The 19,797-nt window shown below is 48.8% G+C and overlaps 19 non-coding genes across 19 annotated transcripts; 6 read left to right on the top strand and 13 right to left on the bottom strand.

Annotated features, from left to right (window-relative positions):
- Positions 1 to 1,223: 1,223 nt before the first annotated feature.
- On the bottom strand, positions 1,224 to 1,306 carry trnal-cag (transfer RNA leucine (anticodon CAG)). Its single transcript has one exon. It is a non-coding gene; the product is annotated as a tRNA-Leu (tRNA).
- A 464-nt stretch (positions 1,307 to 1,770) lies between these two features.
- trnal-uag (transfer RNA leucine (anticodon UAG)) lies at positions 1,771 to 1,853 on the bottom strand. Its single transcript has one exon. It is a non-coding gene; the product is annotated as a tRNA-Leu (tRNA).
- A 1,371-nt stretch (positions 1,854 to 3,224) lies between these two features.
- trnal-aag (transfer RNA leucine (anticodon AAG)) lies at positions 3,225 to 3,307 on the top strand. Its single transcript has one exon. It is a non-coding gene; the product is annotated as a tRNA-Leu (tRNA).
- Positions 3,308 to 3,656: 349 nt separating this feature from the next.
- Positions 3,657 to 3,739, bottom strand: trnal-cag (transfer RNA leucine (anticodon CAG)). Its single transcript has one exon. It is a non-coding gene; the product is annotated as a tRNA-Leu (tRNA).
- Positions 3,740 to 4,741: 1,002 nt separating this feature from the next.
- On the bottom strand, positions 4,742 to 4,824 carry trnal-cag (transfer RNA leucine (anticodon CAG)). Its single transcript has one exon. It is a non-coding gene; the product is annotated as a tRNA-Leu (tRNA).
- Positions 4,825 to 6,194: 1,370 nt separating this feature from the next.
- On the top strand, positions 6,195 to 6,277 carry trnal-aag (transfer RNA leucine (anticodon AAG)). The gene has a single exon. It is a non-coding gene; the product is annotated as a tRNA-Leu (tRNA).
- An 897-nt stretch (positions 6,278 to 7,174) lies between these two features.
- trnal-cag (transfer RNA leucine (anticodon CAG)) lies at positions 7,175 to 7,257 on the bottom strand. The gene has a single exon. It is a non-coding gene; the product is annotated as a tRNA-Leu (tRNA).
- A 465-nt stretch (positions 7,258 to 7,722) lies between these two features.
- On the bottom strand, positions 7,723 to 7,805 carry trnal-uag (transfer RNA leucine (anticodon UAG)). The gene has a single exon. It is a non-coding gene; the product is annotated as a tRNA-Leu (tRNA).
- A 1,370-nt stretch (positions 7,806 to 9,175) lies between these two features.
- Positions 9,176 to 9,258, top strand: trnal-aag (transfer RNA leucine (anticodon AAG)). Its single transcript has one exon. It is a non-coding gene; the product is annotated as a tRNA-Leu (tRNA).
- A 349-nt stretch (positions 9,259 to 9,607) lies between these two features.
- On the bottom strand, positions 9,608 to 9,690 carry trnal-cag (transfer RNA leucine (anticodon CAG)). Its single transcript has one exon. It is a non-coding gene; the product is annotated as a tRNA-Leu (tRNA).
- Positions 9,691 to 10,703: 1,013 nt separating this feature from the next.
- Positions 10,704 to 10,786, bottom strand: trnal-cag (transfer RNA leucine (anticodon CAG)). The gene has a single exon. It is a non-coding gene; the product is annotated as a tRNA-Leu (tRNA).
- Positions 10,787 to 11,251: 465 nt separating this feature from the next.
- trnal-uag (transfer RNA leucine (anticodon UAG)) lies at positions 11,252 to 11,334 on the bottom strand. Its single transcript has one exon. It is a non-coding gene; the product is annotated as a tRNA-Leu (tRNA).
- Positions 11,335 to 12,704: 1,370 nt separating this feature from the next.
- On the top strand, positions 12,705 to 12,787 carry trnal-aag (transfer RNA leucine (anticodon AAG)). Its single transcript has one exon. It is a non-coding gene; the product is annotated as a tRNA-Leu (tRNA).
- A 349-nt stretch (positions 12,788 to 13,136) lies between these two features.
- On the bottom strand, positions 13,137 to 13,219 carry trnal-cag (transfer RNA leucine (anticodon CAG)). Its single transcript has one exon. It is a non-coding gene; the product is annotated as a tRNA-Leu (tRNA).
- Positions 13,220 to 15,730: 2,511 nt separating this feature from the next.
- trnal-aag (transfer RNA leucine (anticodon AAG)) lies at positions 15,731 to 15,813 on the top strand. Its single transcript has one exon. It is a non-coding gene; the product is annotated as a tRNA-Leu (tRNA).
- A 361-nt stretch (positions 15,814 to 16,174) lies between these two features.
- Positions 16,175 to 16,257, bottom strand: trnal-uag (transfer RNA leucine (anticodon UAG)). The gene has a single exon. It is a non-coding gene; the product is annotated as a tRNA-Leu (tRNA).
- A 1,370-nt stretch (positions 16,258 to 17,627) lies between these two features.
- Positions 17,628 to 17,710, top strand: trnal-aag (transfer RNA leucine (anticodon AAG)). Its single transcript has one exon. It is a non-coding gene; the product is annotated as a tRNA-Leu (tRNA).
- A 914-nt stretch (positions 17,711 to 18,624) lies between these two features.
- On the bottom strand, positions 18,625 to 18,707 carry trnal-cag (transfer RNA leucine (anticodon CAG)). Its single transcript has one exon. It is a non-coding gene; the product is annotated as a tRNA-Leu (tRNA).
- Positions 18,708 to 19,172: 465 nt separating this feature from the next.
- trnal-cag (transfer RNA leucine (anticodon CAG)) lies at positions 19,173 to 19,255 on the bottom strand. The gene has a single exon. It is a non-coding gene; the product is annotated as a tRNA-Leu (tRNA).
- Positions 19,256 to 19,797: the final 542 nt, after the last annotated feature.

Genomic DNA, 19,797 nt, shown 5'->3' on the forward strand with positions numbered 1-19,797 from the left:
GGTGAAATGCGACACCCAACCGAATCACACTTGACTGTAACGAGACCTTGAGCTGGACACTGCAATTGGATTTCTTTGGAACATGGGGATCTTCTAAAAGCACTTCCCAAAGGTGTTGTTTTGGCAACTGTTGTCAGAGTGGGATTTGAACCCAGGCCTCCAGGGGAGACTGCGACCTGAACGCAGCGCCTTAGACCGCTCGGCCATCCTGACTCCATCAGGTCAAAATTTTGCAACATTAATTGTACAACAGAGCTGACTATTGGAACCGACGCGTGCATGTGCGCATTGGACAAAACATATGCAATAAGATCGAATGACGTTTGTGCCTTCTACAGGAGGTTGGGGATCTAGTTCCATCTAGGCTCCCCACACACTGGAAAGTGATCAGTTCTCTAAGGATCCATGGCAGCAGCCCCCTGTGAACCTTTGATGGCTTTTGATGGCTGAGCGTTCCAAGGCGCTGCATTTAGGTGGCAGTGTCTCATAGGGGCCTGGGTTCAAATCCCACTCCTGACAGTGCCTGTATTGAGAGGGTGAAATGCAACACCCAACAGATTCACACCTGGCTTGGCACTTGACTGTAACGAGACCTTGAGCTGGACACTGCAATTGTTTTCTTTGGAACATGGGGATCTTTTAAAAGCACTTCCCAAAGGTGTCGTTTTGGCAACTGTTGTCAGGAGTGGGATTTGAACCCAGGCCTCCAGGGGAGACTGCGACCTGAACGCAGCGCCTTAGACCGCTCGGCCATCCTGACTCCATCAGGTCAAAATTTTGCAACATTAATTGTACAACAGAGCTGACTATTGGAACAGACGCGTGCATGTGCGCGTTGGACAAAACATATGCAATAAGATCGAATGACGTTTGTGCCTTCTACAGGAGGTTGGGGATCTAGTTCCATCTAGGCTCCCCACACACTGGAAAGTGATCAGTTCTCTAAGGATCCATGGCAGCAGCCCCCTGTGAACCTTTGATGGCTTTGAGGCCGAGCGATCCAAGACACTGCGTTTAGGTCGCAGTCTCTCATAGAGGCTTGGGTTCAAATCCCACTCCTGACAGTGCCTGTATTGAGAGGGTGAAATGCGACACCCAACAGATTCACACCTGGCTTGGCACTTGACTGTAATGAGACCTTGAGCTGGACACTGCAATTGGATTTCTTTGGAACATGGGGATCTTTTAAAAGCACTTCCCAAAGGTGTCGTTTTGGCAACTGTTGTCAGGAGTGGGATTTGAACCCACGCCTCCAGGGGAGACTGCGACCTGAACGCAGCGCCTTAGACCGCTCGGCCATCCTGACTCCATCAGGTCAAATTTTGCAACATTAATTGTACAACAGAGCTGACTATTGGAACTGACGTGTGCATGTGCGCGTTGGACAAAACATATGCAATAAGATCGAATGACGTTTGTGCCTTCTACAGGAGGTTGGGGATCTAGTTCCTTCTAGGCTCCCCACACACTGGAAAGTGATCAGTTCTCTGAGGATCCATGGCAGAAGCCCCCTGTGAACCTTTGACGGCTTTTGATGGCTGAGCGTTCCAAGGCGCTGCATTTAGGTGGCAGTGTCTCATAGAGGCCTGGGTTCAAATCCCACTCCTGACAGGGCCTGTATTGAAAGGGTGAAATGCAACACCCAACAGATTCACACCTCGCTTGGCACTTGAGTGTAACGAGACCTTGTGCTGGACACGTGAATTGGATTTCTTTGGTACATGGGGTTCTTTTAAAAGCACTTCCCAAAGGGGCAGTTTTGGCAACTGTTGTCAGGAGTGGGATTTGAACCCACGCCTCCAGGGGAGACTGCGACCTAAACGCAGCGCCTTAGACCGCTCGGCCATCCTGACTCCATCAGGTCAAAGTTTTGCAACATTAATTGTACAACAAAGCTGACTATTGGAACTAGATGCGTGCATGTGCGCGTTGGACAAAACATATGCAATAAGATCGAATGACAGTTTGTGCCTTCTACAGGAGGTTGGGGATCTAGTTCCTTCTAGGCTCCCCACACACTGGAAAGTGATCAGTTCTCTAAGGATCCATGGCAGCAGCCCCCTGTGAATCTTTGATGGCTTTTGGGGGCCGAGCGATCCAAGGCACTGCAATCCAAGGCACTGCGATTAGGTCGCAGTCTCTCATAGAGGCCTGGGTTCGAATCCCACTCCTGACAGTGCCTGTATTCTTCGCACAATTGCTATCATGCTAGTTTTGTGTGAGTTGTGCCACTAAAAAAGCAACTTTAAAAAAGGGCAGGAGTTACCTGTGTGTGCCCAGTGTCAGGATGCACCTTTTGCAACTAACCATCATAGCTGTGATTGCTCCCTCTCGCCACATAATTGTTAAACTTTGCTAAACACTCACAAGACTGGTAAACCGCGAAAAGCACCGTAAACAAATCCTAACAAAATCCACCAGAGTGCCGAGATTACAGCTCAAAGGTTAGGAACTGCTTTATGGCAGTGCTTTTGAAACTGTGGTGCGCAAGGTCATGTGGAACAAATGTTGAGCTTTGGATAAATTCCTACAGCGGAACAAAGAGCTTACATTAACACAGTCACTAGCAAAACTCTCAAGGGTCAAGGTGGCACCACAGAGAACCGCTGGTGTATGGTTGGAAGTTGGAATATATGTTGCCTCGGTGATTAAGGGTTTGAGCTTGCCTTTCAAACATGAGAAATGTTGCTGAATCTGATGTCCCTCAGGACAGCAAAGTGTCTGTGACAGTGCTTCTGTCTCCTGCTTTTATAACGGCTTAAGGCCTTACCTTGTTGTTGTCGCTTTCAGAGCCTAGCCGTCCACGTGTGTTCTCCCCTCGTTAATTAAACTAGCTTTGATCTAAAATGGGACAATAACATTTAATGTTTAAATGCACCCAGCTGAAAGTCTCTGAGCTCTACTGTGAGGCCAACATGCTAGAAGTAAACAGCAGCACCGAGAGCGCTCTCGGGTGGCACTCATTTTGCGCAGAGTCTGAGTCACGGCCAGCTAATGCAAAGAAAACCTGGCTGTGTTGAGCTTGCTACCAGGGTATCCCTCTGATGTTTGTGAAGTGAAAACATTTGTTTTCTTCCACAAGTTGAAATAATCCTCATCTCACACTTCACCATCAAAATGATCCAAAAATAAGGAATAGCACCCATCGGTCAGCACACAGTGACCAACCCTGGCCCGAGAAGCTCTTTGGATCCGCACACACGATCGTGGCCACGCGTCGGTGTGTCAGGATGGCCGAGCGGTCTAAGGCGCTGCGTTAAGGTCGCAGTCTCCTCTGGAGGCGTGGGTTCAAATCCCACTCCTGACAGCAGCTATCGCCATTGCGTGCAACTGAACGCAGGGGACTCGTTCCTTGAAAACAAACGAAAAATGCACTTGGCCTGCTGGTTGTGGCCTGACTCTTTTTCAGCAGCTCTGAGCAGAACCACATGTATGGAACCGCAAAACGAGTGATAAATGGAAGTCGTACTAGCTGCCTGCTACCACATAATGATCAAAGGTGCATCAACGAAGGAGCTGTGAGAGGGTGAAATGCGACACCCAACCGAATCACACTTGACTGTAACGAGACCTTGAGCTGGACACTGCAATTGGATTTCTTTGGAACATGGGGATCTTCTAAAAGCACTTCCCAATGGTGTCGTTTTGGCAACTGTTGTCAGGAGTGGGATTTGAACCCACGCCTCCAGGGGAGACTGCGACCTGAACGCAGCGCCTTAGACCGCTCGGCCATCCTGACTCCATCAGGTCAAATTTTGCAACATTAATTGTACAACAGAGCTGACTATTGGAACTGACGTGTGCATGTGCGCGTTGGACAAAACATATGCAATAAGATCGAATGACGTTTGTGCCTTCTACAGGAGGTTGGGGATCTAGTTCCTTCTAGGCTCCCCACACACTGGAAAGTGATCAGTTCTCTAAGGATCCATGGCAGCAGCCCCCTGTGAACCTTTGATGGCCGAACGTTCCAAGGCACTGCTTTTAGGTCGCAGTCTCTCATAGAGGCCTGGGTTTAAATCCCACTCCTGACAGTGCCTGTACTGAGAGGGTGAAATGCGACACCCAACAGATTCACACCTGGCTTGGCACTTGACTGTAACGAGACCTTGAGCTGGACACTGCAATTGGTTTTCTTTGGAACATGGGGATCTTTTAAAAGCACTTCCCAAAGGTGTAGTTTTGGCAACTGTTGTCAGGAGTGGGATTTGAACCCAGGCCTCCAGGGGAGACTGCGACCTGAACGCAGCGCCTTAGACCGCTCGGCCATCCTGACTCCATCAGGTGAACATTTTGCAACATTAATTGTACAACAGAGCTGACTATTGGAACAGACGCGTGCATGTGCGCGTTGGACAAAATATATGCAATAAGATCGAATGACGTTTGTGCCTTCTACAGGAGGTTGGGGATATAGTTCCTTCTAGGCTCCCCACACACTGGAAAGTGATCAGTTCTCTGAGGATCCATGGCAGCAGCCCCCTGTGAACCTTTGACGGCTTTTGATGGCTGAGCGTTCCAAGGTGCTGCATTTAGGTGGCAGTGTCTCATAGAGGCCTGGGTTCAAATCCCACTCCTGACAGTGCCTGTATTGAGAGGGTGAAATGCGACACCCAACAGATTCACACCTCGCTTGGCACTTGACTGTAACGAGACCTTGAGCTGCACACTGGAATTGGTTTTCTTTGGAACATGGGGATCTTTTAAAAGCACTTCCCAAAAGTGTCGTTTTGGCAACTGTTGTCAGGAGTGGGATTTGAACCCACGCCTCCAGGGGAGACTGCGACCTGAACGCAGCGCCTTAGACCGCTCGGCCATCCTGACTCCATCAGGTCAAGATTTTGCAACATTAATTGTACAACAGAGCTGACTATTGGAACAGACGCGTGCATGTGCGCGTTGGACAAAACATATGCAATAAGATCGAATGACGTTTGTGCCTTCTACAGGAGGTTGGGGATCTAGTTCCTTCTAGGCTCCCCACACACTGGAAAGTGATCAGTTCTCTAAGGATCCATGGCAGCAGCCCCCTGTGAACCTTTGACGGCTTTTGGGGGCCGAGCAATCCAAGGCACTGCAATCCAAGGCACTGCAATTAGGTCGCAGTCTCTCATAGAGGCCTGGGTTCGAATCCCACTCCTGACAGTGCCTGTATTCTTCGCACAATTGCTATCATGCTAGTTTTGTGTGAGTTGTGCCACTAAAAAAGCAACTTTAAAAAAGGGCAGGAGTTACCTGTGTGTGCCGAGTGTCAGGATGCACCTTTTGCAACTAACCATCATAGCTGTTATTGCTCCCTCTCGCCACATAATTGTTAAACTTTGCTAAACACTCACAAGACTGGTAAACCGCGAAAAGCACCATAAGCAAATCCTAACAAAATCCACCAGAGTGCCGAGATTACAGCTCAAAGTTTAGGAACTGCTTTATGGCAGTGCTTTTGAAACTGTGGTGCGCAAGGTCATGTGGAACAAATGTTGAGCTTTGGATAAATTCCTACAGCGGAACAAAGAGCTTACATTAACACAGTCACTAGCAAAACTCTCAAGGGTCAAGGTGGCACCACAGAGAACCGCTGGTGTATGGTTGGAAGTTGGAATATATGTTGCCTCGGTGATTAAGGGTTTTGAGCTTGCCTTTCAAACATGAGAAATGTTGCTGAATCTGATGTTCCTCAGGACAGCAAAGTGTCTGTGACAGTGCTTCTGTCTCCTGCTTTTATAACGGCTTAAGGCCTTACCTTGTTGTTGTCTCTTTCAGAGCCTAGCCGTCCACGTGTGTTCTCCCCTCGTTAATTAAACTAGCTTTGATCTAAAATGGGACAATAACATTTAATGTTTAAATGCACCCAGCTGAAAGTCTCTGAGCTCTACTGTGAGGCCAACATGCTAGAAGTAAACAGCAGCACCGAGAGCGCTCTCGGGTGGCACTCATTTTGCGCAGAGTCTGAGTCACGGCCAGCTAATGCAAAGAAAACCTGGCTGTGTTGAGCTTGCTACCAGGGTATCCCTCTGATGTTTGTGAAGTGAAAACATTTGTTTTCTTCCACAAGTTGAAATAATCCTCATCTCACACTTCACCATCAAAATGATCCAAAAATAAGGAATAGCACCCATCGGTCAGCACACAGTGACCAACCCTGGCCCGAGAAGCTCTTTGGATCCGCACACACGATCGTGGCCACGCGTCGGTGTGTCAGGATGGCCGAGCGGTCTAAGGCGCTGCGTTAAGGTCGCAGTCTCCTCTGGAGGCGTGGGTTCAAATCCCACTCCTGACAGCAGCTATCGCCATTGCGTGCAACTGAACGCAGGGGACTCGTTCCTTGAAAACAAACGAAAAATGCACTTGGCCTGCTGGTTGTGGCCTGACTCTTTTTCAGCAGCTCTGAGCAGAACCACATGTATGGAACCACAAAACGAGTGATAAATGGAAGTTGTACTAGCTGCCTGCTACCACATAATGATCGAAGCTGCATCAACTAAGGAGCTGTGAGAGGGTGAAATGCGACACCCAACCGAATCACACTTGACTGTAACGAGACCTTGAGCTGGACACTGCAATTGGATTTCTTTGGAACATGGGGATCTTCTAAAAGCACTTCCCAAAGGTGTTGTTTTGGCAACTGTTGTCAGGAGTGGGATTTGAACCCAGGCCTCCAGGGGAGACTGCGACCTGAACGCAGCGCCTTAGACCGCTCGGCCATCCTGACTCCATCAGATCAAAATTTTGCAACATTAATTGTACAACAGAGCTGACTATTGGAACCGACGCGTGCATGTGCGCATTGGACAAAACATATGCAATAAGATCGAATGACGTTTGTGCCTTCTACAGGAGGTTGGGGATCTAGTTCCATCTAGGCTCCCCACACACTGGAAAGTGATCAGTTCTCTAAGGATCCATGGCAGCAGCCCCCTGTGAACCTTTGATGGCTTTTGATGGCCGAGCGATCCAAGACACTGCGTTTAGGTCGCAGTCTCTCATAGAGGCTTGGGTTCAAATCCCACTCCTGACAGTGCCTGTATTGAGAGGGTGAAATGCGACACCCAACAGATTCACACCTCGCTTGGCACTTGACTGTAATGAGACCTTGAGCTGGACACTGCAATTGGATTTCTTTGGAACATGGGGATCTTTTAAAAGCACTTCCCAAAGGTGTCGTTTTGGCAACTGTTGTCAGGAGTGGGATTTGAACCCACGCCTCCAGGGGAGACTGCGACCTGAACGCAGCGCCTTAGACCGCTCGGCCATCCTGACTCCATCAGGTCAAAATTTTGCAACATTAATTGTACAACAGAGCTGACTATTGGAACTGACGTGTGCATGTGCGCGTTGGACAAAACATATGCAATAAGATCGAATGACGTTTGTGCCTTCTACAGGAGGTTGGGGATCTAGTTCCTTCTAGGCTCCCCACACACTGGAAAGTGATCAGTTCTCTGAGGATCCATGGCAGCAGCCCCCTGTGAACCTTTGACGGCTTTTGATGGCTGAGCGTTCCAAGGCGCTGCATTTAGGTGGCAGTGTCTCATAGAGGCCTGGGTTCAAATCCCACTCCTGACAGGGCCTGTATTGAAAGGGTGAAATGCAACACCCAACAGATTCACACCTCGCTTGGCACTTGACTGTAACGAGACCTTGTGCTGGACACTTGAATTGGATTTCTTTGGTACATGGGGTTCTTTTAAAAGCACTTCCCAAAGGGGCAGTTTTGGCAACTGTTGTCAGGAGTGGGATTTGAACCCACGCCTCCAGGGGAGACTGCGACCTAAACGCAGCGCCTTAGACCGCTCGGCCATCCTGACTCCATCAGGTCAAAGTTTTGCAACATTAATTGTACAACAGAGCTGACTATTGGAACTGATGCGTGCATGTGCGCGTTGGACAAAACATATGCAATAAGATCGAATGACGTTTGTGCCTTCTACAGGAGGTTGGGGATCTAGTTCCATCTAGGCTCCCCACACACTGGAAAGTGATCAGTTCTCTAAGGATCCATGGCAGCAGCCCCCTGTGAACCTTTGATGGCTTTTGGGGGCCGAGCGATCCAAGGCACTGCAATCCAAGGCACTGCGATTAGGTCGCAGTCTCTCATAGAGGCCTGGGTTCGAATCCCACTCCTGACAGTGCCTGTATTCTTCGCACAATTGCTATCATGCTAGTTTTGTGTGAGTTGTGCCACTAAAAAAGCAACTTTAAAAAAGGGCAGGAGTTACCTGTGTGTGCCCAGTGTCAGGATGCGCCTTTTGCAACTAACCATCATAGCTGTGATTGCTCCCTCTCGCCACATAATTGTTAAACTTTGCTAAACACTCACAAGACTGGTAAACCGCGAAAAGCACCGTAAACAAATCCTAACAAAATCCACCAGAGTGCCGAGATTACAGCTCAAAGGTTAGGAACTGCTTTATGGCAGTGCTTTTGAAACTGTGGTGCGCAAGGTCATGTGGAACAAATGTTGAGCTTTGGATAAATTCCTACAGCGGAACAAAGAGCTTACATTAACACAGTCACTAGCGAAACTCTCAAGGGTCAAGGTGGCACCACAGAGAACCGCTGGTGTATGGTTGGAAGTTGGAATATATGTTGCCTCGGTGATTAAGGGTTTTGAGCTTGCCTTTCAAACATGAGAAATGTTGCTGAATCTGATGTTCCTCAGGACAGCAAAGTGTCTGTGACAGTGCTTCTGTCTCCTGCTTTTATAACGGCTTAAGGCCTTACCTTGTTGTTGTCTCTTTCAGAGCCTAGCCGTCCACGTGTGTTCTCCCCTCGTTAATTAAACTAGCTTTGATCTAAAATGCGACAATAACATTTAATGTTTAAATGCACCCAGCTGAAAGTCTCTGAGCTCTACTGTGAGGCCAACATGCTAGAAGTAAACAGCAGCACCGAGAGCGCTCTCGGGTGGCACTCATTTTGCGCAGAGTCTGAGTCACGGCCAGCTAATGCAAAGAAAACCTGGCTGTGTTGAGCTTGCTACCAGGGTATCCCTCTGATGTTTGTGAAGTGAAAACATTTGTTTTCTTCCACAAGTTGAAATAATCCTCATCTCACACTTCACCATCAAAATGATCCAAAAATAAGGAATAGCACCCATCGGTCAGCACACAGTGACCAACCCTGGCCCGAGAAGCTCTTTGCATCCGCACACACGATCGTGGCCACGCGTCGGTGTGTCAGGATTGCCGAGTGGTCTAAGGCGCTGCGTTAAGGTCGCAGTCTCCTCTGGAGGCGTGGGTTCAAATCCCACTCCTGACAGCAGCTATCGCCATTGCGTGCAACTGGACGCAGGGGACTCGTTCCTTGAAAACAAACGAAAAATGCACTTGGCCTGCTGGTTGTGGCCTGACTCTTTTTCAGCAGCTCTGAGCAGAACCACATGTATGGAACCACAAAACGAGTGATAAATGGAAGTTGTACTAGCTGCCTGCTACCACATAATGATCAAAGCTGCATCAACTAAGGAGCTGTGAGAGGGTGAAATGCGACACCCAACCGAATCACACTTGACTGTAATGAGACCTTGAGCTGGACACTGCAATTGGATTTCTTTGGAACATGGGGATCTTCTAAAAGCACTTCCCAATGGTGTCGTTTTGGCAACTGTTGTCAGGAGTGGGATTTGAACCCACGCCTCCAGGGGAGACTGCGACCTGAACGCAGCGCCTTAGACCGCTCGGCCATCCTGACTCCATCAGGTCAAAATTTTGCAACATTAATTGTACAACAGAGCTGACTATTGGAACTGACGCGTGCATGTGCGCGTTGGACAAAACATATGCAATAAGATCGAATGACGTTTGTGCCTTCTACAGGAGGTTGGGGATCTAGTTCCTTCTAGGCTCCCCACACACTGGAAAGTGATCAGTTCTCTAAGGATCCATGGCAGCAGCCCCCCGTGAACCTTTGATGGCTTTTGATGGCTGAGCATTCCAAGGTGCTGCATTTAGGTGGCAGTGTCTCATAGGGGCCTGGGTTCAAATCCCACTCCTGACAGTGCCTGTATTGAGAGGGTGAAATGCGACACCCAACAGATTCACACCTCGCTTGGCACTTGACTGTAACGAGACCTTGAGCGGGACACTGGAATTGGTTTTCTTTGGAACATGGGGATCTTTTAAAAGCACTTCCCAAAGGTGTCGTTTTGGCAACTGTTGTCAGGAGTGGGATTTGAACCCACGCCTCCAGGGGAGACTGCGACCTGAACGCAGCGCCTTAGACCGCTCAGCCATCCTGACTCCATCAGGTCAAAATTTTGCAACATTAATTGTACAACAGAGCTGACTATTGGAACAGACGCGTGCATGTGCGCGTTGGACAAAACATATGCAATAAGATCGAATGACGTTTGTGCCTTCTACAGGAGGTTGGGGATCTAGTTCCTTCTAGGCTCCCCACACACTGGAAAGTGATCAGTTCTCTAAGGATCCATGGCAGCAGCCCCCTGTGAACCTTTGATGGCTTTTGAAGGCCGAGCGATCCAAGACACTGCGTTTAGGTCGCAGTCTCTAATAGAGGCTTGGGTTCAAATCCCACTCCTGACAGTGCCTGTATTGAGAGGGTGAAATGCGACACCCAACAGATTCACACCTCGCTTGGCACTTGACTGTAATGAGACCTTGAGCTGGACACTGCAATTGGATTTCTTTGGAACATGGGGATCTTTTAAAAGCACTTCCCAAAGGTGTCGTTTTGGCAACTGTTGTCAGGAGTGGGATTTGAACCCACGCCTCCAGGGGAGACTGCGACCTGAACGCAGCGCCTTAGACCGCTCGGCCATCCTGACTCCATCAGGTCAAAATTTTGCAACATTAATTGTACAACAGAGCTGACTATTGGAACTGACGTGTGCATGTGCGCGTTGGACAAAACATATGCAATAAGATCGAATGACGTTTGTGCCTTCTACAGGAGGTTGGGGATCTAGTTCCTTCTAGGCTCCCCACACACTGGAAAGTGATCAGTTCTCTGAGGATCCATGGCAGCAGCCCCCTGTGAACCTTTGACGGCTTTTGATGGCTGAGCGTTCCAAGGCGCTGCATTTAGGTGGCAGTGTCTCATAGAGGCCTGGGTTCAAATCCCACTCCTGACAGGGCCTGTATTGAAAGGGTGAAATGCAACACCCAACAGATTCACACCTCGCTTGGCACTTGACTGTAACGAGACCTTGTGCTGGACACGTGAATTGGATTTCTTTGGTACATGGGGTTCTTTTAAAAGCACTTCCCAAAGGGGCAGTTTTGGCAACTGTTGTCAGGAGTGGGATTTGAACCCACGCCTCCAGGGGAGACTGCGACCTAAACGCAGCGCCTTAGACCGCTCGGCCATCCTGACTCCATCAGGTCAAAGTTTTGCAACATTAATTGTACAACAGAGCTGACTATTGGAACTGATGCGTGCATGTGCGCGTTGGACAAAACATATGCAATAAGATCGAATGACGTTTGTGCCTTCTACAGGAGGTTGGGGATCTAGTTCCATCTAGGCTCCCCACACACTGGAAAGTGATCAGTTCTCTAAGGATCCATGGCAGCAGCCCCCTGTGTACCTTTGATGGCTTTTGGGGGCCGAGCGATCCAAGGCACTGCAATCCAAGGCACTGCGATTAGGTCGCAGTCTCTCATAGAGGCCTGGGTTCGAATCCCACTCCTGACAGTGCCTGTATTCTTCGCACAATTGCTATCATGCTAGTTTTGTGTGAGTTGTGCCACTAAAAAAGCAACTTTAAAAAAGGGCAGGAGTTACCTGTGTGTGCCCAGTGTCAGGATGCACCTTTTGCAACTAACCATCATAGCTGTGATTGCTCCCTCTCGCCACATAATTGTTAAACTTTGCTAAACACTCACAAGACTGGTAAACCGCGAAAAGCACCGTAAACAAATCCTAACAAAATCCACCAGAGTGCCGAGATTACAGCTCAAAGGTTAGGAACTGCTTTATGGCAGTGCTTTTGAAACTGTGGTGCGCAAGGTCATGTGGAACAAATGTTGAGCTTTGGATAAATTCCTACAGCGGAACAAAGAGCTTACATTAACACAGTCACTAGCAAAACTCTCAAGGGTCAAGGTGGCACCACAGAGAACCGCTGGTGTATGGTTGGAAGTTGGAATATATGTTGCCTCGGTGATTAGGGGTTTTGAGCTTGCCTTTCAAACATGAGAAATGTTGCTGAATCTGATGTTCCTCAGGACAGCAAAGTGTCTGTGACAGTGCTTCTGTCTCCTGCTTTTATAACGGCTTAAGGCCTTACCTTGTTGTTGTCTCTTTCAGAGCCTAGCCGTCCACGTGTGTTCTCCCCTCGTTAATTAAACTAGCTTTGATCTAAAATGGGACAATAACATTTAATGTTTAAATGCACCCAGCTGAAAGTCTCTGAGCTCTACTGTGAGGCCAACATGCTAGAAGTAAACAGCAGCACCGAGAGCGCTCTCGGGTGGCACTCATTTTGCGCAGAGTCTGAGTCACGGCCAGCTAATGCAAAGAAAACCTGGCTGTGTTGAGCTTGCTACCAGGGTATCCCTCTGATGTTTGTGAAGTGAAAACATTTGTTTTCTTCCACAAGTTGAAATAATCCTCATCTCACACTTCACCATCAAAATGATCCAAAAATAAGGAATAGCACCCATCGGTCAGCACACAGTGACCAACCCTGGCCCGAGAAGCTCTTTGGATCCGCACACACGATCGTGGCCACGCGTCGGTGTGTCAGGATGGCCGAGCGGTCTAAGGCGCTGCGTTAAGGTCGCAGTCTCCTCTGGAGGCGTGGGTTCAAATCCCACTCCTGACAGCAGCTGTCGCCTTTGCGTGCAACTGAACGCAGGGGACTCGTTCCTTGAAAACAAACGAAAAATGCACTTGGCCTGCTGGTTGTGGCCTGACTCTTTTTCAGCAGCTCTGAGCAGAACCACATGTATGGAACCGCAAAACGAGTGATAAATGGAACTTGTACTAGCTGCCTGCTACCACATAATGATCAAAGCTGCATCAACTAAGGAGCTGTGAGAGGGTGAAATGCGACACCCAACCGAATCACACTTGACTGTAATGAGACCTTGAGCTGGACACTGCAATTGGATTTCTTTGGAACATGGGGCTCATCTAAAAGCACTTCCCAATGGTGTCGTTTTGGCAACTGTTGTCAGGAGTGGGATTTGAACCCACGCCTCCAGGGGAGACTGCGACCTGAACGCAGCGCCTTAGACCGCTCGGCCATCCTGACTCCATCAGGTCAAAATTTTGCAACATTAATTGTACAACAGAGCTGACTATTGGAACTGACGCGTGCATGTGCGCGTTGGACAAAACATATGCAATAAGATCGAATGACGTTTGTGCCTTCTACAGGAGGTTGGGGATCTAGTTCCTTCTAGGCTCCCCACACACTGGAAAGTGATCAGTTCTCTAAGGATCCATGGCAGCAGCCCCCCGTGAACCTTTGATGGCTTTTGATGGCTGAGCATTCCAAGGTGCTGCATTTAGGTGGCAGTGTCTCATAGGGGCCTGGGTTCAAATCCCACTCCTGACAGTGCCTGTATTGAGAGGGTGAAATGCGACACCCAACAGATTCACACCTCGCTTGGCACTTGACTGTAACGAGACCTTGAGCGGGACACTGGAATTGGTTTTCTTTGGAACATGGGGATCTTTTAAAAGCACTTCCCAAAGGTGTCGTTTTGGCAACTGTTGTCAGGAGTGGGATTTGAACCCACGCCTCCAGGGGAGACTGCGACCTGAACGCAGCGCCTTAGACCGCTCAGCCATCCTGACTCCATCAGGTCAAAATTTTGCAACATTAATTGTACAACAGAGCTGACTATTGGAACAGACGCGTGCATGTGCGCGTTGGACAAAACATATGCAATAAGATCGAATGACGTTTGTGCCTTCTACAGGAGGTTGGGGATCTAGTTCCTTCTAGGCTCCCCACACACTGGAAAGTGATCAGTTCTCTAAGGATCCATGGCAGCAGCCCCCTGTAAACCTTTGATGGCTTTTGATGGCTGAGCGTTCCAAGGCGCTGCATTTAGGTCGCAGTGTCTCATAGAGGCCTGGGTTCAAATCCCACTCCTGACAGTGCCTGTATTGAGAGGGTGAAATGCGACACCCAACAGATTCACACCTGGCTTGGCACTTGACTGTAACGAGACCTTGAGCTGGACACTGCAATTGGATTTCTTTGGAACATGGGGATCTTTTAAAAGCACTTCCCAAAGGTGTCGTTTTGGCAACTGTTGTCAGGAGTGGGATTTGAACCCACGCCTCCAGGGGAGACTGCGACCTGAACGCAGCGCCTTAGACCGCTCGACCATCCTGACTCCATCAGGTCAAAATTTTGCAACATTAATTGTACAACAGAGCTGACTATTGGAACTGACGCGTGCATGTGCGCGTCGGACAAAACATATGTAATAAGATCGAATGACGTTTGTGCCTTCTACAGGAGGTTGGGGATCTAGTTCCTTCTAGGCTCCCCACACACTGGAAAGTGATCAGTTCTCTAAGGATCCATGGCAGCAGCCCCCTGTGTACCTTTGATGGCTTTTGATGGCCGAGCGATCCAAGGCACTGCGATCCAAGGCACTGCGATCCAAGGCACTGCGATCCAAGGCACTGCGATCCAAGGCACTGCGTTTAGGTCACAGTCTCTCATAGAGGCCTGGGTTCGAATCCCACTCCTGACAGTGCCTGTATTCTTCGCACAATTGCTATCATGCTAGCTTTGTGTGAGTTGTGCCACTAAAAACGCAACTTTAAAAAAGGGCAGGAGTTACCTGTGTGTGCCCAGTGTCAGGATGCACCTTTTGCAACTAACCATCATAGCTGTGATTGCTCCCTCTCGCCACATAATCGTTAAACTTTGCTAAACACTCACGAGACTGGTGAACCGCGAAAAGCAGCGTAAACAAATCCTAACAAAATCCAGCAGAGTGCCGAGATTACAGCTCAAAGGTTAGGAACTGCTTCATGGCAGTGCTTTTCAAACTGTGGCGCGCAAGGTCATGTGGAACAAATGTTGAGCTTTGGATAAATTCCTACAGCGGAACAAAGAACTTACATTAACACAGTCACTAGCGAAACTCTCAAGGGTCAAGGTGGCACCACAGAGAACCGCTGGTGTATGGTTGGAAGTTGGAATATATGTTGCCTCGGTGATTAAGGGTTTTGAGCTTGCCTTTCAAACATGAGAAATGTTGCTGAATCTGATGTTCCTCAGGACAGCAAAGTGTCTGTGACAGTGCTTCTGTCTCCTGCTTTTATAACGGCTTAAGGCCTTACCTTGTTGTTGTCGCTTTCAGAGCCTAGCCGTCCACGTGTGTTCTCCCCCCGTTAATTAAACTAGCTTTGATCTAAAATGGGACAATAACATTTAATGTTTAAATGCACCCAGCTGAAAGTCTCTGAGCTCTACTGTGAGGCCAACATGCTAGAAGTAAACAGCAGCACCGAGAGCGCTCTCGGGTGGCACTCATTTTGCGCAGAGTCTGAGTCACGGCCAGCTAATGCAAAGAAAACCTGGCTGTGTTGAGCTTGCTACCAGGGTATCCCTCTGATGTTTGTGAAGTGAAAACATTTGTTTTCTTCCACAAGTTGAAATAATCCTCATCTCACACTTCACCATCAAAATGATCCAAAAATAAGGAATAGCACCCATCGGTCAGCACACAGTGACCAACCCTGGCCCGAGAAGCTCTTTGGATCCGCACACACGATCGTGGCCATGCGTCGGTGTGTCAGGATGGCCGAGCGGTCTAAGGCGCTGCGTTAAGGTCGCAGTCTCCTCTGGAGGCGTGGGTTCAAATCCCACTCCTGACAGCAGCTTTCGCCATTGCGTGCAACTGAACGCAGGGGACTCGTTCCTTGAAAACAAACGAAAAATGCACTTGGCCTGCTGGTTGTGGCCTGACTCTTTTTCAGCAGCTCTGAGCAGAACCACATGTATGGAACCGCAAAACGAGTGATAAATGGAAGTTGTACTAGCTGCCTGCTACCACATAATGATCAAAGCTGCATCAACTAAGGAGCTGTGAGAGGGTGAAATGTGACACCCAACAGAATCACACCTGGCTTGGCACTTGACTGTAACGAGACCTTGAGCTGGACACTGCAATTGGATTTCTTTGGTACATGGGGTTCTTTTAAAAGCACTTCCCAAAGGGGCAGTTTTGGCAACTGTTGTCAGGAGTGGGATTTGAACCCACGCCTCCAGGGGAGACTGCGACCTAAACGCAGCGCCTTAGACCGCTCGGCCATCCTGACTCCATCAGGTCAAAGTTTTGCAACATTAATTGTACAACAGAGCTGACTATTGGAACTGATGCGTGCATGTGCGCGTTGGACAAAACATATGCAATAAGATCGAATGACGTTTGTGCCTTCTACAGGAGGTTGGGGATCTAGTTCCATCTAGGCTCCCCACACACTGGAAAGTGATCAGTTCTCTAAGGATCCATGGCAGCAGCCCCCTGTGAACCTTTGATGGCTTTTGGGGGCCGAGGGATCCAAGGCACTGCAATCCAAGGCACTGCGATTAGGTCGCAGTCTCTCATAGAGGCCTGGGTTCGAATCCCACTCCTGACAGTGCCTGTATTCTTCGCACAATTGCTATCATGCTAGTTTTGTGTGAGTTGTGCCACTAAAAAAGCAACTTTAAAAAAGGGCAGGAGTTACCTGTGTGTGTCGAGTGTCAGGATGCACCTTTTGCAACTAACCATCATAGCTGTGATTGCTCCCTCTCGCCACATAATTGTTAAACTTTGCTAAACACTCACAAGACTGGTAAACCGCGAAAAGCACCGTAAACAAATCCTAACAAAATCCACCAGAGTGCTGAGATTACAGCTCAAAGGTTAGGAACTGCTTTATGGCAGTGCTTTTGAAACTGTGGTGCGCAAGGTCATGTGGAACAAATGTTGAGCTTTGGATAAATTCCTACAGCGGAACAAAGAGCTTACATTAACACAGTCACTAGCGAAACTCTCAAGGGTCAAGGTGGCACCACAGAGAACCGCTGGTGTATGGTTGGAAGTTGGAATATATGTTGCCTCGGTGATTAAGGGTTTTGAGCTTGCCTTTCAAACATGAGAAATGTTGCTGAATCTGATGTTCCTCAGGACAGCAAAGTGTCTGTGACAGTGCTTCTGTCTCCTGCTTTTATAACGGCTTAAGGCCTTACCTTGTTGTTGTCGCTTTCAGAGCCTAGCCGTCCACGTGTGTTCTCCCCTCGTTAATTAAACTAGCTTTGATCTAAAATGGGACAATAACATTTAATGTTTAAATGCACCCAGCTGAAAGTCTCTGAGCTCTACTGTGAGGCCAACATGCTAGAAGTAAACAGCAGCACCGAGAGCGCTCTCGGGTGGCACTCATTTTGCGCAGAGTCTGAGTCACGGCCAGCTAATGCAAAGAAAACCTGGCTGTGTTGAGCTTGCTACCAGGGTATCCCTCTGATGTTTGTGAAGTGAAAACATTTGTTTTCTTCCACATGTTGAAATAATCCTCATCTCACACTTCACCATCAAAATGATCCAAAAATAAGGAATAGCACCTATCGGTCAGCACACAGTGACCAACCCTGGCCCGAGAAGCTCTTTGGATCCGCACACACGATCGTGGCCACGCGTCGGTGTGTCAGGATGGCCGAGCGGTCTAAGGCGCTGCGTTAAGGTCGCAGTCTCCTCTGGAGGCGTGGGTTCAAATCCCACTCCTGACAGCAGCTATCGCCATTGCGTGCAACTGAACGCAGGGGACTCATTCCTTGAAAACAAACGAAAAATGCACTTGGCCTGCTGGTTGTGGCCTGACTCTTTTTCAGCAGCTCTGAGCAGAACCACATGTATGGAACCGCAAAACGAGTGATAAATGGAAGTTGTACTAGCTGCCTGCTACCACATAATGATCAAAGCTGCATCAACTAAGGAGCTGTGAGAGGGTGAAATGCGACACCCAACAGAATCACACCTGGCTTGGCACTTGACTGTAACGAGACCTTGAGCTGGACACTGCAATTGGATTTCTTTGGAACATGGGGATCTTCTAAAAGCACTTCCCAATGGTGTCGTTTTGGCAACTGTTGTCAGGAGTGGGATTTGAACCCAGGCCTCCAGGGGAGACTGCGACCTGAACGCAGCGCCTTAGACCGCTCGGCCATCCTGACTCCATCAGGTCAAAATTTTGCAACATTAATTGTACAACAGAGCTGACTATTGGAACTGACGTGTGCATGTGCGCGTTGGACAAAACATATGCAATAAGATCGAATGACGTTTGTGCCTTCTACAGGAGGTTGGGGATCTAGTTCCTTCTAGGCTCCCCACACACTGGAAAGTGATCAGTTCTCTAAGGATCCATGGCAGCAGCCCCCTGTGAACCTTTGATGGCCGAACGATCCAAGGCACTGCGATCCAAGGCACTGCATTTAGGTCGCAGTCTCTCATAGAGGCCTGGGTTCAAATCCCACTCCTGACAGTGCCTGTATTGAGAGGGTGAAATGCGACACCCAACAGATTCACACCTGGCTTGGCACTTGACTGTAACAAGACCTTGAGCTGGACACTGCAATTGGTTTTCTTTGGAACATGGGGATCTTTTAAAAGCACTTCCCAAAGGTGTTGTTTTGGCAACTGTTGTCAGGAGTGGGATTTGAACCCACGCCTCCAGGGGAGACTGCGACCTGAACGCAGCGCCTTAGACCGCTCGGCCATCCTGACTCCATCAGGTCAAAATTTTGCAACATTAATTGTACAACAGAGCTGACTATTGGAACTGACGCGTGCATGTGCGCGTTGGACAAAACATATGCAATAAGATCGAATGACGTTTGTGCCTTCTACAGGAGGTTGGGGATCTAGTTCCATCTAGGCTCCCCACACACTGGAAAGTGATCAGTTCTCTAAGGATCCATGGCAGCAGCCCCCTGTGAACCTTTGATGGCTTTTGATGGCTGAGCGTTCCAAGGTGCTGCATTTAGGTGGCAGTGTCTCATAGAGGCCTGGGTTCAAATCCCACTCCTGACAGTGCCTGTATTGAGAGGGTGAAATGCGACACCCAACAGATTCACACCTCGCTTGGCACTTGACTGTAACGAGACCCTGAGCTGGACACTGGAATTGGTTTTCTTTGGAACATGGGGATCTTTTAAAAGCACTTCCCAAAAGTGTCGTTTTGGCAACTGTTGTCAGGAGTGGGATTTGAACCCACGCCTCCAGGGGAGACTGCGACCTGAACGCAGCGCCTTAGACCGCTCGGCCATCCTGACTCCATCAGGTCAAAATTTTGCAACATTAATTGTACAACAGAGCTGACTATTGGAACAGACGCGTGCATGTGCGCGTAGGACAAAACATATGCAATAAGATCGAATGACGTTTGTGCCTTCTACAGGAGGTTGGGGATCTAGTTCCTTCTAGGCTCCCCACACACTGGAAAGTGATCAGTTCTCTAAGGATCCATGGCAGCAGCCCCCTGTGAACCTTTGATGGCTTTTGGGGGCCGAGCGATCCAAGGCACTGCAATCCAAGGCACTGCGATTAGGTCGCAGTCTCTCATAGAGGCCTGGGTTCGAATCCCACTCCTGACAGTGCCTGTATTCTTCGCACAATTGCTATCATGCTAGTTTTGTGTGAGTTGTGCCACTAAAAAAGCAACTTTAAAAAAGGGCAGGAGTTACCTGTGTGTGCCGAGTGTCAGGATGCACCTTTTGCAACTAACCATCATAGCTGTGATTGCTCCCTCTCGCCACATAATTGTTAAACTTTGCTAAACACTCACAAGACTGGTAAACCGCGAAAAGCACCGTAA

This window comes from Archocentrus centrarchus, chromosome 19 (assembly GCF_007364275.1).
Source record: "Archocentrus centrarchus isolate MPI-CPG fArcCen1 chromosome 19, fArcCen1, whole genome shotgun sequence".
Classification (NCBI taxonomy): domain Eukaryota; kingdom Metazoa; phylum Chordata; class Actinopteri; order Cichliformes; family Cichlidae; genus Archocentrus; species Archocentrus centrarchus.